This window comes from Schistocerca gregaria, chromosome 6 (genome assembly GCF_023897955.1).
Source record: "Schistocerca gregaria isolate iqSchGreg1 chromosome 6, iqSchGreg1.2, whole genome shotgun sequence".
Lineage (NCBI taxonomy): Eukaryota > Metazoa > Arthropoda > Insecta > Orthoptera > Acrididae > Schistocerca > Schistocerca gregaria.
The window spans coordinates 291,727,866-291,742,605 of record NC_064925.1 but is presented as its reverse complement, the minus strand read 5'-3'; the positions used below and the strand labels follow the sequence as shown (position 1 = coordinate 291,742,605).

Sequence of the window (14,740 nt, the reverse complement as noted above, 5' to 3'; positions counted from 1 at the left end):
GGAACTGATCGGCTGTCGGACCCCTTCCGTCTAATATGCGCTTCTCATGCATGGTTCTTTACATCTTTGGGCGGGTTTAGTGACATCTCTGAACAGTCAAAGGAACTGTGTCTGTGATACAATATCCACAGTCAACGTCTAGCTTCAGGAGTTGTAGGAACCGGGATGATGCAAAACTTTTTTTGATGTGTGTATTTTATTGTACTTAGAAATCAAGGCTTTAGTCACAATAATCGAGCATATACAGTGTCCCAAAATTGTACAACAGACTAACGACAGCCGGGCAGGCGTGAAGTGGCGTGCTTCTGTTCGTTCATCTTACGTGACGCTGCTGTCTTCACCTCTGATGGACCGACCACCCAGTCACTAGATACGCAGTGCAACCCGACAATGCTGGTGAGCCCCAGTTCACAGGGCGTTACCGTAAACGTCGCCCCACTTGAATGCAACGGTTCGCGAGAAAGAAACCTCGTCCGTTCTCACCGAGTGTAAAGCAGCAAGGTGAGAAACATCGTGCTTCCCAGTGCAATTTTGTTTGTGAGTAAATAAATAGCGTCCACTGCCAACCGGGGGTACCAATTTTCCAACGTTATGGCAGTGGTTGTTAGACCGCATTAATCTTCTACTGAGCTTTTACTCTCTTTAGCATAGACAAAAAACTGATCACCAATGCAAAAAAGCTCGCAGCACTGGATGTCTCAAAGATTTAGGTTCATTACTTGCCAGCCTGAAGTAAGAGCTATTAAACCTTTAATTACCACTGCTTTAAAAATTTTGTGACAAAGTTATTTTATTTTTATTTTTTGAGTATAGTGGGGTTTTATGAACGCAAGGAAGTACTTAGTGAATTCATTTCCATTTATTTAAAAAAAATGTTGAATGTTTGCTGCCAAGCAATAAGATCTTCCCGGTGCCTCAGATATTACGATGGCTATTCGAAAAAGAAGGAAAGATCCGTCGCGAAATGGAAACCACAGTGAAAATCAAAACTATTTTATTTGAAGCAGTTAGCTACACCTTCCAGCTGCTTCTCTATATAGTCGCCGTTCCGACATAAAGACATCTATCGTAGGGCTGTACCAACTTCACCGCCGCGCGGAGTGGCCGCGTGGTTAGAGGCGCCATGTCACGGATTGCGCGGCCCCTCCCGCGGGAGGATAGAGTCCTCCCTCGAGCATGGGTGTGTGTGTTGTTCTTAGCATAAGTTAGGTTACGTTAGTTTAAATAGTGTGTAATAGGGACTGATGATCTCAGCAGTTTGGTCCCTTAGGAATTCACACACACACACACACACACAAACACTTCCCAATATCGTCGTCATAGAAGGCAGCCCGCTGTCAATTTTCTATGCTGGACTGCAGCTCGTTGTCTGTGCCAGAATCTTTCTCTTCATACCCAGCGGCTCTTCTCAGCAGAGACGAAAATGAGAGGAGCCAAGTCCGGGCTGTATGGTGGCTGATCGGACACTTCCCATCGAAAACGCTGCAGGTGCATCATCATTACCTCTTCAGTACGTGGCCGAGAACTGCCATGGCCGGTCGCTGTGATCGAATGGTACTAGGCGCTTCAGTCCTGAACCGCGCTGCTGCTACGGTCGCAGGTTCGAATCCTGCCTCGGGCATGGATGTGCGTGACGTCCTTAGGTTAATTAGGTTTAAATAGTTCTAAGTCTAGGGGACTGATGACCTCAGATGTTATGTCCTATAGTGCTTAGAGCCATTTTTTGAACTGTCATGAAGGAGGAACTGAACGACAGTTAAGGAATGTAGAGTTGCATGAAATTAGGCGAAATCTCTCGGCAGGCACCCATACTTGGCGAGAGATACTGTTTCCTAGGTATCCTTACGCGCTCACTGTGCGTTTGGAAATGTGATGAGTGATATGGCGCTGTCTACGGAGACACCAGAGACGCCGGCCGTTGTGACCGAGCGGTTCTAGGCGCTTCAATCTGGAACCGCGCGACTGCTACGGTCGCGGGTTCGAGTCCTGCCTCGGGCGTGGATGTGTGTGATGCCCTTAGGTTACTTGGTTTGAGTAGTTGTAAGTTCTGATGACCTCAGATGTTAAGCCTCCCCGGGTTCCCGGGTTCGATTCCCGGCGGGGTCAGGTATTTACTCTGCCTCGTGATGACTGGGTGTTGTGTGATGTCCTTAAGTTAGTTAGGTTTAAGTAGTTCTAAGTTCTAGGGGACTGATGACCATGGATGTTAAGTCCCATAGTGCTCAGAGCCATTTGAGCCATTTTTGTTAAGCCTCATAGCGCTGAGACCCATTGGAACACCAGAGACACTGCCCAACTCACCTGTGTAAAGCGTCATCGGATTGTCACTGTGGTTTCCATTTGGCGAACAGTCATTCCATACTTTCCCAGTAAGCCTCGTACTTTATTATTTATATAAATCAGTATAGATATATGACATTCCCTTGTGGGGGCCCGAATTTAGTTATCCGTCTGAAGACTTCTCACCGTTTAGAATGAAATGCTGTTTTGTATTTCCTAGTTACAAATTCGAGGCTGTATAGACATGAATCAGCCAACGGCCTTGCCGCAGTGGTAACACCGGTTTCCATTAGATCACCGAAGTTAAGTGCTGTTGGTCTTGGCTAGCACTTGGATGGGTGACGGCCCGGTCTGCCGAGAGCTGTTGGCAAGTAAGGTTCATTCAACCCTTGTGAGGTAAACTGAGGAGCAACTTGATCGAGAAGTAACGGCTCCGGTCACGAAAACTGACAACGGCGGGGAGAGCGGTGGACTGAGGACGATACAGCGGTCGGTCGGTACCTTTGGGCCTTCCACGAGCTGTCCGGACAGAGTTTACAAGAGTCCAAGCATTTATCACACGAGGGGAAACATAAATGGCGTCTACACGAAAATTAAAGTGGCCGATGGAGAAAAGAGGCCCAGCTGTATGAATATCAAGATTTCTGATGGCGAATCAATACTAAGCAAAGAATGTTCAAATGGTTCAAATGGGTGAGGTCATCAGTCCCCTAGAACTTAGAACTACTTACACCTAACTAACCTAAGGACACCACACATCCATGTCCGAGGTAGGATTCGAACCTGCGACTGTAGCGGTCGCGCGGTTCCAGACTGAAGCGCCTACAATCGCTCGGCCACACCGGCCGGCAGCAAAGAAGGGAAATATGAAAGGAATATTATAAAACGGCTATACGAGGGAAATGAACTTCAAGACAAAATTATAGAAAAACAAGAGGAAGTGGCTGAAGGTGAGATGGGAGATATGACACAGGGGGAAGAATCTGATAAGAACACTGAACGACCAAAGCCGAAAAACGGCCCATGGAGTACACGGCACTCCCCAGAATAACAGAGATACTCAGGAAAGCCAACCATGACAAAACTTTTCCACCTGGTGTGCAAGATAGATCATACACGCGAAACAGAGTTCAAGAAGAATATAATAATTTCTATTTCAAAAAAAGCACCTGATGGAAGTGAATCTTATCGAACTAAATAGTGACACGAATTATTTACAGAAAAATGGAAAATGTGGTTGAAGTCTACCTCGAGGAAGATCACTTCGCGTATCGAAGAAATGTAAGAATACGTGAGTCAATACTTACCCTGTGACTTGCCTTAGACCTTAGAAGATAAACAAAAGGTGAACATACATTTATAGTGCAGTTTTAGATAAAGAGAAAGCTTTTGAATTTGTGAACTGGACTATATTCGTTCTAATCCTGAAGGCATAAAACTACAGGGAGAAAAGTTACCTAGAACGTTTATAAGCTGCAATTATGAGAGACGAGGGACATGAAAGGGATGCAATAGCTGACAAGAGTGTGCCCTATTCAAAAAATGGTTCAAATGGCTCTGAGCACTATGGGATTCAACTGCTGTGGTCATCAGTCCCCTAGAACTTAGAACTACTTAAACCTAACTAACCTAAGGACATCACACACATCCACGCCCGAGGCAGGATTCGAACCTGCGACCGTAGCAGTCGCACGGTGTGCCCTATTCCAAATGTTATTCAAGCTCTGTACTGAAAACGAAAGGCGTCAAGTTTGGCAATGACATTGTAATTCTACCAGCGACGGCAAACAACTTGGAAGACCAGTGAACGGAATGGATAATGACTTTAAAAGAGATCATAACACCAACATCCACATAAGTCAAACAAAGCGCGGAATATAATCGAATTAGATCGGTTGATGCTAAAGGAATTAGATTAGGAAATGAGACCCTAGAAGCAGTAGATGAATTTTGTTATTTGGGCCGAAAATAACTGATGATGGCCGAAGTAAGGAGAATGTAAAATACAGACTAGCAATAGCAAGAAAAGCGTTACTAAAAACAGAAGTTTCCAGGTATAAATATACATTTAAAGGTTGAGATGTCTTTTCTGAAGGTGTTTGTATGGAGTATAGTCTTTTGCAGAAGTGAAACACAGATGATACACAGTCCAGACAAGAAGAGAATAGAAGTTTTTGAAATGTGGTGCTACAGAAGAATTGCACATCGGACAAGTAAAGAACAGCTACTGAATCGAATTATGGGAAATGAAATTTATAGCCCTATTTAATTAAAAGAACAAACCGGTTGATAGGACAGATCTTGAGGCATCAAGCGGTCATCAATTTGGTAACAGAGGTAAATGTGGAGGTAAAAACGTTAGAGGAAAACCAAGGCAAGTACGGATGGACGTAGGTTGCAGTAGTTAACTGGACAGAAAAGAGTTATACAGAATAGATTAGCGTGGAAAGCTGCATTAAACCAGTCTTCGGACTGAGGACAACTTTAGCAACAGGCAGCGTTACTCCTAGCTGCGTGCGGCCGCTATGAAATACTAATCGCTTACATACGAATATTACGCAAATGTTACCTTCACAATGTTTCAATTTTAATGACTGTCAGTGTAGCTGTAGTTCTTACCACATTAATATGACGGAAGGAAGATCTGGGTTTAATGTCGATTCGACAATGATGTCCTGTATGGAACCTGGTAGCTATTCACGAGGAGAACACGGCAAGTGCCATAAACCGATTTCCAAGAACCTTCGCTCAGTCAAACGGGGCCAAAATACGGGAACACTTGTCTCGGCTTATCCGTAGATACTTGACCGTTTCCGAGAAAACGACCGTCAAAGTTTTCGATTTAATTTAGATGCCTTTTCGCACGTAACAGTCTCAGCCCAAGCGCCCACGAACGCGCCTGCTGGCGAAGGATTTCTACGTCCTTTTCCTGAGTGTTTTCGCCTGTAAAGAGGCATATCAGATAGATTTGGTATTATGTGACCTGTGGGAAGTATCCAACCAATCAGCGGCTCTATGCCATAGGACTGGCGGCCTCTGCGCTGCCTGTCATTGTGTTGACTATGTTTATCACCGCTTCAACTGTGTAGCTGTTGCAGATGTTTGGTTGTTGGGGTGACAAATGATAGCGTGTTTTCCACAAGTGCCGCAGCATGTTACTGATCCCGAGTCCTTCCTTTACCCAGCGGCGGAATGTTTTCCTGCAACGAAGTCTGGGGCGGTTCTCTGGATAAAGAGCTGGACTTTGGCATATCTATTTGGAGATGCTCACCACTCGAACCTTGATTTTTGGCAGTAATTGCAAACCGCACTTGCGGAGGTTGAGCGCACGTTATCGCGCGTATTTTGCCAATTATCTTTACAACGTTTTTACCACGCCTCCACTAAGTAGGCGTGTTCCCGTCGTGGCAGATGCCCGCCCGATTCGGAGTAAAACATGACGCGCCTACGCCTTGGATTCGGACCGCGTACCATACTTTCTCATCTTGTAGGATTTCGAGGACTTCGTATGGGTGGACTTGTTTTACTTGGTTTTTCCTTTGCATATACGCCTGCAAAAAATGAAATAAATAAGCAATATTATTATAAGCAATGTGAGAGGGCAGCAAGGCGAGGGGAAAGGCGGAGACATCGTGGCCAAGCTTAGGGATTCGGCCTCTGCCCACCTTGTCTCCTCCAGCCTGTAGCTGACTGTGGCACTAACTACAAAAATGATGAAAAAGGGGTTGTTGTTGGTGTTGTTGTGGTCTTCAGTCCTGAGACTGGTTTGATGCCGCTCTCCATGCTACTGTATCCTGTGCAAGCTCCTTAATCTCCCAGTACCTACTGCAGCCTACATCCTTCCAATGCTAAATTTGTGATCCCTTGATGCCTCAGAACATGTCCTAACAACCGATCCCATCTTCTAGTCAAGTTGTGCCACAAGCTTCTCTTCTCCCCAATCCTATTCAATAATACCTCCTCATTAGTTATGTGATCTACCCACCTAATCTTCAAAATTCTTCTGTAGCACCACATTTCGAAAGCTTCTACTCTCTTCTTGTCCAAGCTATTTATCGTCCATGTTTCACTTCCATACATGGCTACAGCCCATACAAATACTTTCAGAAACGACTTCCTGACATTTAAATCTATATTCGATGTTAACAAATTTCTCTTCTTCAGAAACGCTTTCCTTGCCATTGCCAGTCTACATTTTATATCCTCTCTACTTCGACCATCATCAGTTATTTTGTTCCCGAAATGGCAAAACTCCTTTACTACTTTAAGTGTCTCAGTTTTCTAATCTAATTCCCTCAGCATCACCAGACTTAATTTGACTACATTCCATTATCCTTGTTTTGCTTTTGTTGATGTTCATCTTATGTCCTCCTTTCAAGACACTGTCCATTCCGTTCAACTGCTCTTCCAGGTCCTTTGCTGTCTCTGAAAGAATTACAATGTCATCGGCAAACCTCAAAGTTTTTATTTCTTCTCCCGGGATTTTAATACCTACTCCAAATTTTTCTTTTGTTTCCTTTACTGCTTGCTCAATATACAGATGGAATAACATCGGGGAGAGGCTACAACCCTGTCTCACTCCCTTCCCAACCACTGCTTCCCTTTCATGCCCCTCGACTCTTATAACTGCCATCTGGTTTCTGTACAAATTGTAAATAGACTTTCGCTCCCTGTATTTTACCCCTGCCACCTTTAAAATTTGAAAGAGAGTATTCCAGTCAACATTGTCAAAAGCATTCTCTAAATCTACAAATGCTAAAAACGTAGGGTTTGCCTTTCCTTAATCTTTCTTCTAAGATAAGTCGTATGGTCAGTTGGAATTATTGTATTCTTCTTGAATCTGAGGGTATTTTGCCTGTTTCATACATCTTGCTCATCAGATGGTAGAGTTTTGTCAGGACTGGCTCTCCCACGGCCGTCAGTAGTTCTAATGGAATGTTGTCTACTCCCGGGGCCTTGTTTCGACTCAAGGTCATCCAGTGCTCTGTCAAACCCTTCACGCAGTATCGTATCTCCAATTTCATCTTCATCTACATCCTCTTCCATTTCCATAATATTGTCCTCAAGTACATCGCCCTTGTATAGACCCTCTATATACTCCTTCCACCTTTCTGCTTTCCCTTATTTGCTTAGAACTGGGTTTCCATCTGAGATCTTGAGATTCATACAAGTGGCTCTCTTTTCTCCAAAGGTCTCTCTAAGGTTCCTATAGGCAGTATCTATCTTACCCCTAGCGAGATAAGCCTCTACATCCTCACATTTGTCCTCTAGCCATGCCTGCTTAGCCATTTTGCACTTCCTGTCGATCTTTTTTGAGACGTTTCTATTCCTTTTTGCCTCCTTCATTTACTGCATTTTTATATTTTCTCCATTCATCCATTAAATTCAATGTTTCTTCTGTTACCCAAGGATTTCTACTAGCCCTCGTCTTTTTACCTACTTGATCCTCTGCTGCCTTCACTACTTCACCCCTCAGAGCTACCCATTCTGAAACTCTGTACAACCACTGGTTTAGTCAGTTTATCCAGGTTCCATCTCCTTAAATTCCCACCTTTTTGCAGTTTTTTCAGTTTTAATCTACAGTTCATAAGCAATAGATGGTTGTCAGAGTCCACATCTGCCCCTGGAAATGTCTTACAATTTAAAACCTGGTTCCTAAATCTCTGTCTTACCATTATATAATCTATCTGATACCTTTTAGTATCTCCAGGATTCTTCCATATATACAACCTTCTTTTATGATTCTTGAACCAAGTGTTACCTATGATTAAGTTATGCTCTGTGCAAAATTCTACCAGACGGCTTCCTCTTTCATTTCTCTCCCCCAATCCATATTTACACTCGAATTCCAGTCACCCATGACTATTAAATTTTCATCTCCTTTCACTACCTGAATAATTTCTTTTATCTCATCATACATTTCTTCAATTTCTTCGTCATCTGCAGAGCTAGTTGGCATATAAACTTGTACTACTATAGAAGGCGTGGGCTTCGTGCCTATCTTGGCCACAATAATGCGTTCATTATGCTGTTTGTAGTAGCTTACCCGTATTCCTATTTTCTTATTCATTATTAAACCTACTCCAGCATTACCCCTATTTGATTTTGTATTTATAACCCTGTATTCACCTGACCAGAAGTCTTGTTCCTCCTGCCACCGAACTTCACTGATTCCCACAATATCTAACTTTAATCTATCCATTTCCCTTTTTAAATTTTCTAACCTACCTGCCCGATTAAGGTATCTGACATTCCACGCTCCGATCCGTAGAACGCCAGTTTTCTTTCTCCTGATAACGACGTCCTCTTGAGTAGTCCCCGCCCGAAGATCCGAATGGGGGACTATTTTACCTCCGGAATATTTTACCCAAGAGGACGCCATCATCATTTAACCACACAGTAAAGCTGCACGCCCTCGGGAAAAATTACGGGTGTAGTTTTCCCTTGCTTTCAGCCGTTCGCAGTACCAGCACAGCAAGGCCGTTTTGGTTAGTGTTACAAGGCCAGATCAGTCAATCATCCAGACTGTTGCCCCTGCAACTACTGAAAAGGCTGCTGCCCTCTTCAGGAACCATACGTTTGTCTGGCCTCTCAACAGATGCCCCTCCGTTGTGGTTGCACCTACAGTACGGCTACCTGTATCGTTGAGGCATGCATGCCTCCCCACTAACGGCAAGGTCCATGGTTCATGGGGAGGGAAAAAGGGGTAACGTCTTTAATAAGTAAGCAAAAAAAAGTGATAGTATAGTGGCTAGTGTTGCGGGCATTCGGGTCGAGTGTTCGAAACCGGATTATTGTTTTTTTAATTTTATTTTATTGTTTTCATTTATCTAGCAATGCCCGTTGAAGATTATTATATGAATTTTTCTTATCAAGTTAAGGAATACGATATTTTCAGTGCTTGCAACCTTTTTACATTCTTATTTCATTTCTTAATTCCTGTATATTACTCTTACGTTTGTTCTTCAGGATGATTTGGCACATTCCCTTGGATGATACCGCGTAGAAATGCTCGAAACATAGAAATTGCTAACACTACGAACATCGCAGGTTTGCCACATCGACATTTCTTCGTATGAGTCTCACTAGGAAAAGAAATGTCCTTACCACTGTTTCACACTCTGGCAATAATTTCACGGCTAGCTACGCATAATGGATCACGATTCTGAAAACTGGCGCTCGCAACTGATTATGAATCAAGATACACTACAGGAATTCCACAAATAACAATTTCAAATAGTTTTTCCTTTAATATATTGTTTTTCCTTTTTTTTAATTTGTTCATCAGAACACAATAAGTAGACGAATAAAGATAACGTTATTCCAGTATACATTGGAAAATATTCCAGTAGTGATCTTCTACGGACTTCGGTAGATAAATGCAAAACAAAAGTAAAAATAATAATCGGGTTTCGAACACGGGGCACAAAACTTCGAAGTCGCGACGGTAGCCGCTTTCGGAAGACGATTTACTCCCTAAAAGGCACATACGTGTGCCTCGAAAACTTCGGCGCTTGTTTTCTCGGTAACGGGTCAGTATCTACGGATAAGCTGATACGTGTTTTTTGATCCCTCTTCCACTGAGTGAAGTTTCTGGGAGATTAGGTTATGGCACTTACCGTGTTCTCCTCGACAGAGAAGCTCACAGATGCTAGAAATGAACTACGAAATAGAACGCCGCCTTCTGGTGTCCCACAAAAACACTAATTCTCCATAGTATGATGGAAAGGCCTGAGAGACAGTAGTGGAATTAGGCATTTTCCACTGAAAAACACGGTTTATTCAGCCTAATCGACCTTCGTCTTGAGTGCTCCATGCGTCAAGTAGCTCGGTCACTTTCTCCGGAGGCAATCTCTCGTTCTTTCTCGAGAAAGTCAGACGGAATCTAATTACCAAAGACTTCGTAGGAGGGGGGAGAGATCTGTAAGCGAGAAAACCTCACGCAGTAACAGTCACGACTTAGATGCAAGCAAAGCAGGTTCAATGTCAACTCGTGACTTGTTTGTAAACAATTCACCATGTGAAGTTGTGAATGACGCAACGATTCTATTGTACTCGTAACACTCTGTTTTCGTAGGGTGCAGGATCAGGTAAATACGGTGAGTGGGGACAGACTTCCCAACTCAACTCCTCTACAGTGTTCTTTGTCAGTGTAGAAGAAGGGGGGGGGGGGGGGGGAGGAGCGCTATCGTAGAGTAGCTTTACTTCACGCATTACTGCGATCGTTGTTCTTGGAGAGCGTCTGCAAGACGTCTCATTTGTTAATAATAAATGTCATCAGTGATGGTTACACCTAGGGGAAGCAATTCTTAATACTCCACACCGTCGCTGTTCTACCAGATACGTATCATTATCCTTTCTAGATGTGCGCAGGTCTTTGTATGTGGAGTTGCTGCTTTGTTTGGGCTCAACCAGTCCTTTCTTTTCCTTATGTTACCGTAGAGACAGCATTTCTCGTCACCAGTAATGATACGGGAAAGAAATGTCCGGTATTGTTCATGAGCCAGTTGATGACAAGCAAGCATATGGCCACGGGCTGATTTTTGTGGTTTTGGCTTAGAGCATGCCTGATTTTTGAACCTTCCCCATTGCCTGAAAGTCGCACAATGGTGCAATGATTACAGGTTATCACATTAACCATTTCTCGAGTACACTGACGTGGATCATTGTGGATTAATGCGCGTAAACGATCTTCATCGAACCTCGAAGGTCTTTCCTGAAAATGGAGAGACGCTAATGTCAAAACGATCCTCCTTAAAACGAGAAACCCGTTTTCTTGCCGCGTTTTATCCAATGCTACTACCCCCATACACAGCGAAAAAGTTTCTAGCTGCCTCCGCTGCTGTCACTCCTCTATTGGACTCAAACAGAAGAATACATCGGAAACGTTTCGATTTCTCCACCTGACTCTCCGTTTTCTAGCGTCCACAGCTCCAAATGACAAAATGATGATATGTGAACTCAAATAGCAAATGCAAACAACAAATAAAAAATGACAATCGGTAGATAAACTCATAGTAACTGTAATACCAATATGCTTGGTCCGAGAACGGTGCTCACAACCCGATCCACACACCACTGTTAAGCACTAATGAAGGACTGGGTCCCTTACTTCGATTGCACATAATTCATTAAGGTCAATCCAACACATTTATTTCAAATAACATAAATGAAGTTACATTTGAATCTGTCAGACATTAAACAGGAATAAAAAAAAAAAAAAAAAACAATTTGAATATCAGCTGATTTAGTGCGTGAAGCGAGAGTTAAGCCAATAACCAGATAAGCTAAACAATTCTCCGTAGTTCAAAGAAAGAGAAAAACAAAATTGAATCAATACACCCCCACTGACAAATATCCAAAAAACCTTACAATACTACTCTGAAGTTGGGGGCAGTCATTCACCCGACAGAACACTACAAAATAAGTTCAATAACACAGCTGCGTGACCCAGAAAACTGCAAGACATTAAATAGACTTTACATACAATTAACATTACGCCAATTCTGTTTGAACTGCAGTGTCCCAAACAAACAGGCGCTTATTCTTTACCCTTTCTAGGCGCAGGCTGAGCCAGAAACACAGATTGTCACAAAAACACAGTTTTGTTGTGAAATCTTACAGGACACTCGGAAGCAGTTACAAACAAGGGGTCGGCACCCACAAATAACACAGGCTAAGAGTCAGGCTGGGAGCACATCCTACGAGAACTTGTTCACACTATGCTCACCACAAACTTTAGGCATTCCGGCCGAACATCCGCTTGCGGTGGCTGCCAGAAGGACGAAGCAACCAACAGGCCCACGCCGTGCTTCTCAAACAGGCACCTCAATTTGTACAAGCACCTAGGCCAACACCAACTCCGGACTCCTCTCTCACTGCCAGGCTTGGCACAGTTTATATTAAATGCCTTCCAGGTAAGCAGTAAGCGCCGCAGGAGTTTCACGATTACAAAACAGGCCCAGCGTAACAGAGATCACACGTGTGCTTACGCCCGAGCCACCACTCCACCAGTCTTACCGGCCGCCCCAAACCGACTGCCTCTCGCCGTCCCGCACGCCCCAGCCGAAAGGGTAGCATGCATCTCACGCTAGGTGAGGAGAACCCTACGTCATAATCACGTAACGCTACGTCATCGTGACGTAAATAACCTAAATCGACTAAATGAGTACGTATACCGATCTTTGTAGTTGTACCGATAACGAAAATGGCTCTGAGCACTATGGGACTTAACATCTATGGTCATCAGTCCCCTAGAACTGAGAACTACTTAAACCTAACTAACCTAAGGACATCACACAACACCCAGTCATCACGAGGCAGAGAAAATCCCTAACACCGCCGGGAATCGAACCCGGGAACCCGGGCATGGGAAGCGAGACGCTACCGCACGAGCACGAGCTGTGGACTGTACCGATAACGTCCAAGCTAAATGTAAATACATGTGTACAAAAGAAGTGGCAGGAGTTGTGTGATATGCTCGTCTCACCTGAATGAATTGTTAAATGTAATCCCAACAGTGTGCGATGTTATTGTGTATTTTTGAACATAAATAATGTCTGAGCGAAGGAGCCATAACGAAATTAAAAAAAAAAGCTCGTCATTTTTTTTAATCCGATGAATCGTGCATAAATTGTGTCGACAGAAAAGTGAAGTAATTAATTATTAAGCTGCAATCCAAAGAATGTGGGATGTTGTGTGTTTCATGAACGTAACGAATATCTGAATGAAGGAATCATAACCATAACGAAAGTTAATGAAGTGTCTAGTCATGTTTTCAATCCGATTAATATTGAATAAATCATGTGGATAAAAACGTGAAATAGGAAGAAATTAAAGTGTTTCGTATTTTTATGAAATCCAATGAATTTTACATAATTCATGTGGGCAGAAACGTTAAATTGAGGAACTGAAGTGGTTCTAAAGATAATTCCGAATGTTACTAGAACTCCGTTAGAGCCCATGTTCAGAACGACGTACACGCTAGCAACACCGGACAATAGGACAATGAAAGCACATAAACGAATAACAATGCAGATTCAAGGCGCACACTACAGTCGATATATACAGAATGCACAAAACAGTCGATAGGACAACTCGTTAAACTCATGATGTCGCGTGCCTACGTCACTATGACGTAGGGCTCTCCTCACCTATCGTGAGATGAATACTACCCCAGCCGAAAACGCAAAGATGCTCATGCCCGGGGACGCGCCAAAGATAACAAGCCGATCGCTGATGATCGAGCAGCGATCTGGCTCAATGCTAAATAAAAACGCTACGAACTTATGCAGCAAACTAATATACTGATTTTTAAAGTAAGGAAGTTCTCGCGCCGCACTCAGTAAAAAGGCGATTCTTGTGAGTGAAAAATTGGTGCCCTGGAACTGATGTTCAGATTCCACAAGTACGAAGAAACATCAAAGAGGGCCAGCCTGGAAGGTCGCCTGGTGAGCCTTCACCACTGACTCGCTAAACCACACGCCTGAAAAATATCGAATACGAGGTTGCGTTCCAGCACAGAGTCCCGTACGGAGCCACGTAAGGTGGAGCGCTAGCGCGTCAGCGTTATTTAGCCAGGCAGTTGGCCCAGTACAGGTGTCGAACGGAACTGTGGCTTCGGAACCGGTAAGAGGATTCCTGGCTGGAGCCGTTAGCCGCGGGCGCGTCGCCCGTGCCCTCATCTGCACGTAACAGCCGCCACGCGACAGAACCGGCCGTGGCCGCTACGCATACCGCACGGGCAGCACGGAAGAGGGCCGGGGTCGCAGGTCGCCATCCCGGACTGTCTGCCAGGAATCCGCAGCGGTATCTGTCGTTAGGGCACCGCTTTCTGGCAACCCGCTCAGAACTACACCACGCTCTTTAACAGTGGCAACATCAAGAGCAACACGTAATACTGTGGAATAAAGCTAATCTACGAGGTGTGTTCAAAAAGTATCGGGAATTTTCTAATTTCGCGAGATCTGTTGGTCTCAGAGTCCTGCGATTTTTCGTTGCTGTGCTGGTAAACATCTCTGGGACGTACCTGTACACTGGCAGCCATATTGGGTGTTTAGTCTGTCGTCTAGAAGGTTACACGTGTTATTTTTTTTTTTACGAGTAGCAATTATTGATTTTTTTCAAAAATAGTTTAGAGAATTTCCATTAAATTTTGCTGTAGAAATGGAATAAATGTAACAATGTCTCAGAAATGTTGAATATTGCTTTCGTTGAGCCTCCTAGGAGTAAAACAACCGTTTACGAACGTTATAAGCGTTCCCAAGACGGCCACGAAGAAGCTCAAGGTGACAAGCGTTGTGGACGCCCCAGCATATCAACGACCGATGAAAACGTGGAGCAACTGAACGAAATGGTTACGAACAATCGCCGAATCACAATCACAGAAGTTGCTGATGATGTTGGCATATGAAATGGCTCATACCATTAAAAATCTTTTGGGATGTTTTTGGTATGAAAG

The 14,740-nt window shown here is 43.8% G+C and overlaps 1 protein-coding gene and 1 pseudogene across 1 annotated transcript in view; one reads left to right on the top strand and one right to left on the bottom strand.

Annotated features, from left to right (window-relative positions):
• The window catches only part of LOC126277966 (rhophilin-2), a 1,086,271-nt gene that overhangs the window by 1,018,127 nt on the left and 53,404 nt on the right, over window positions 1-14,740 (bottom strand). The gene's annotated exons all lie outside the window — the stretch shown is intronic.
• Window positions 2,533-2,650, top strand: LOC126279206 (5S ribosomal RNA; annotated as a pseudogene).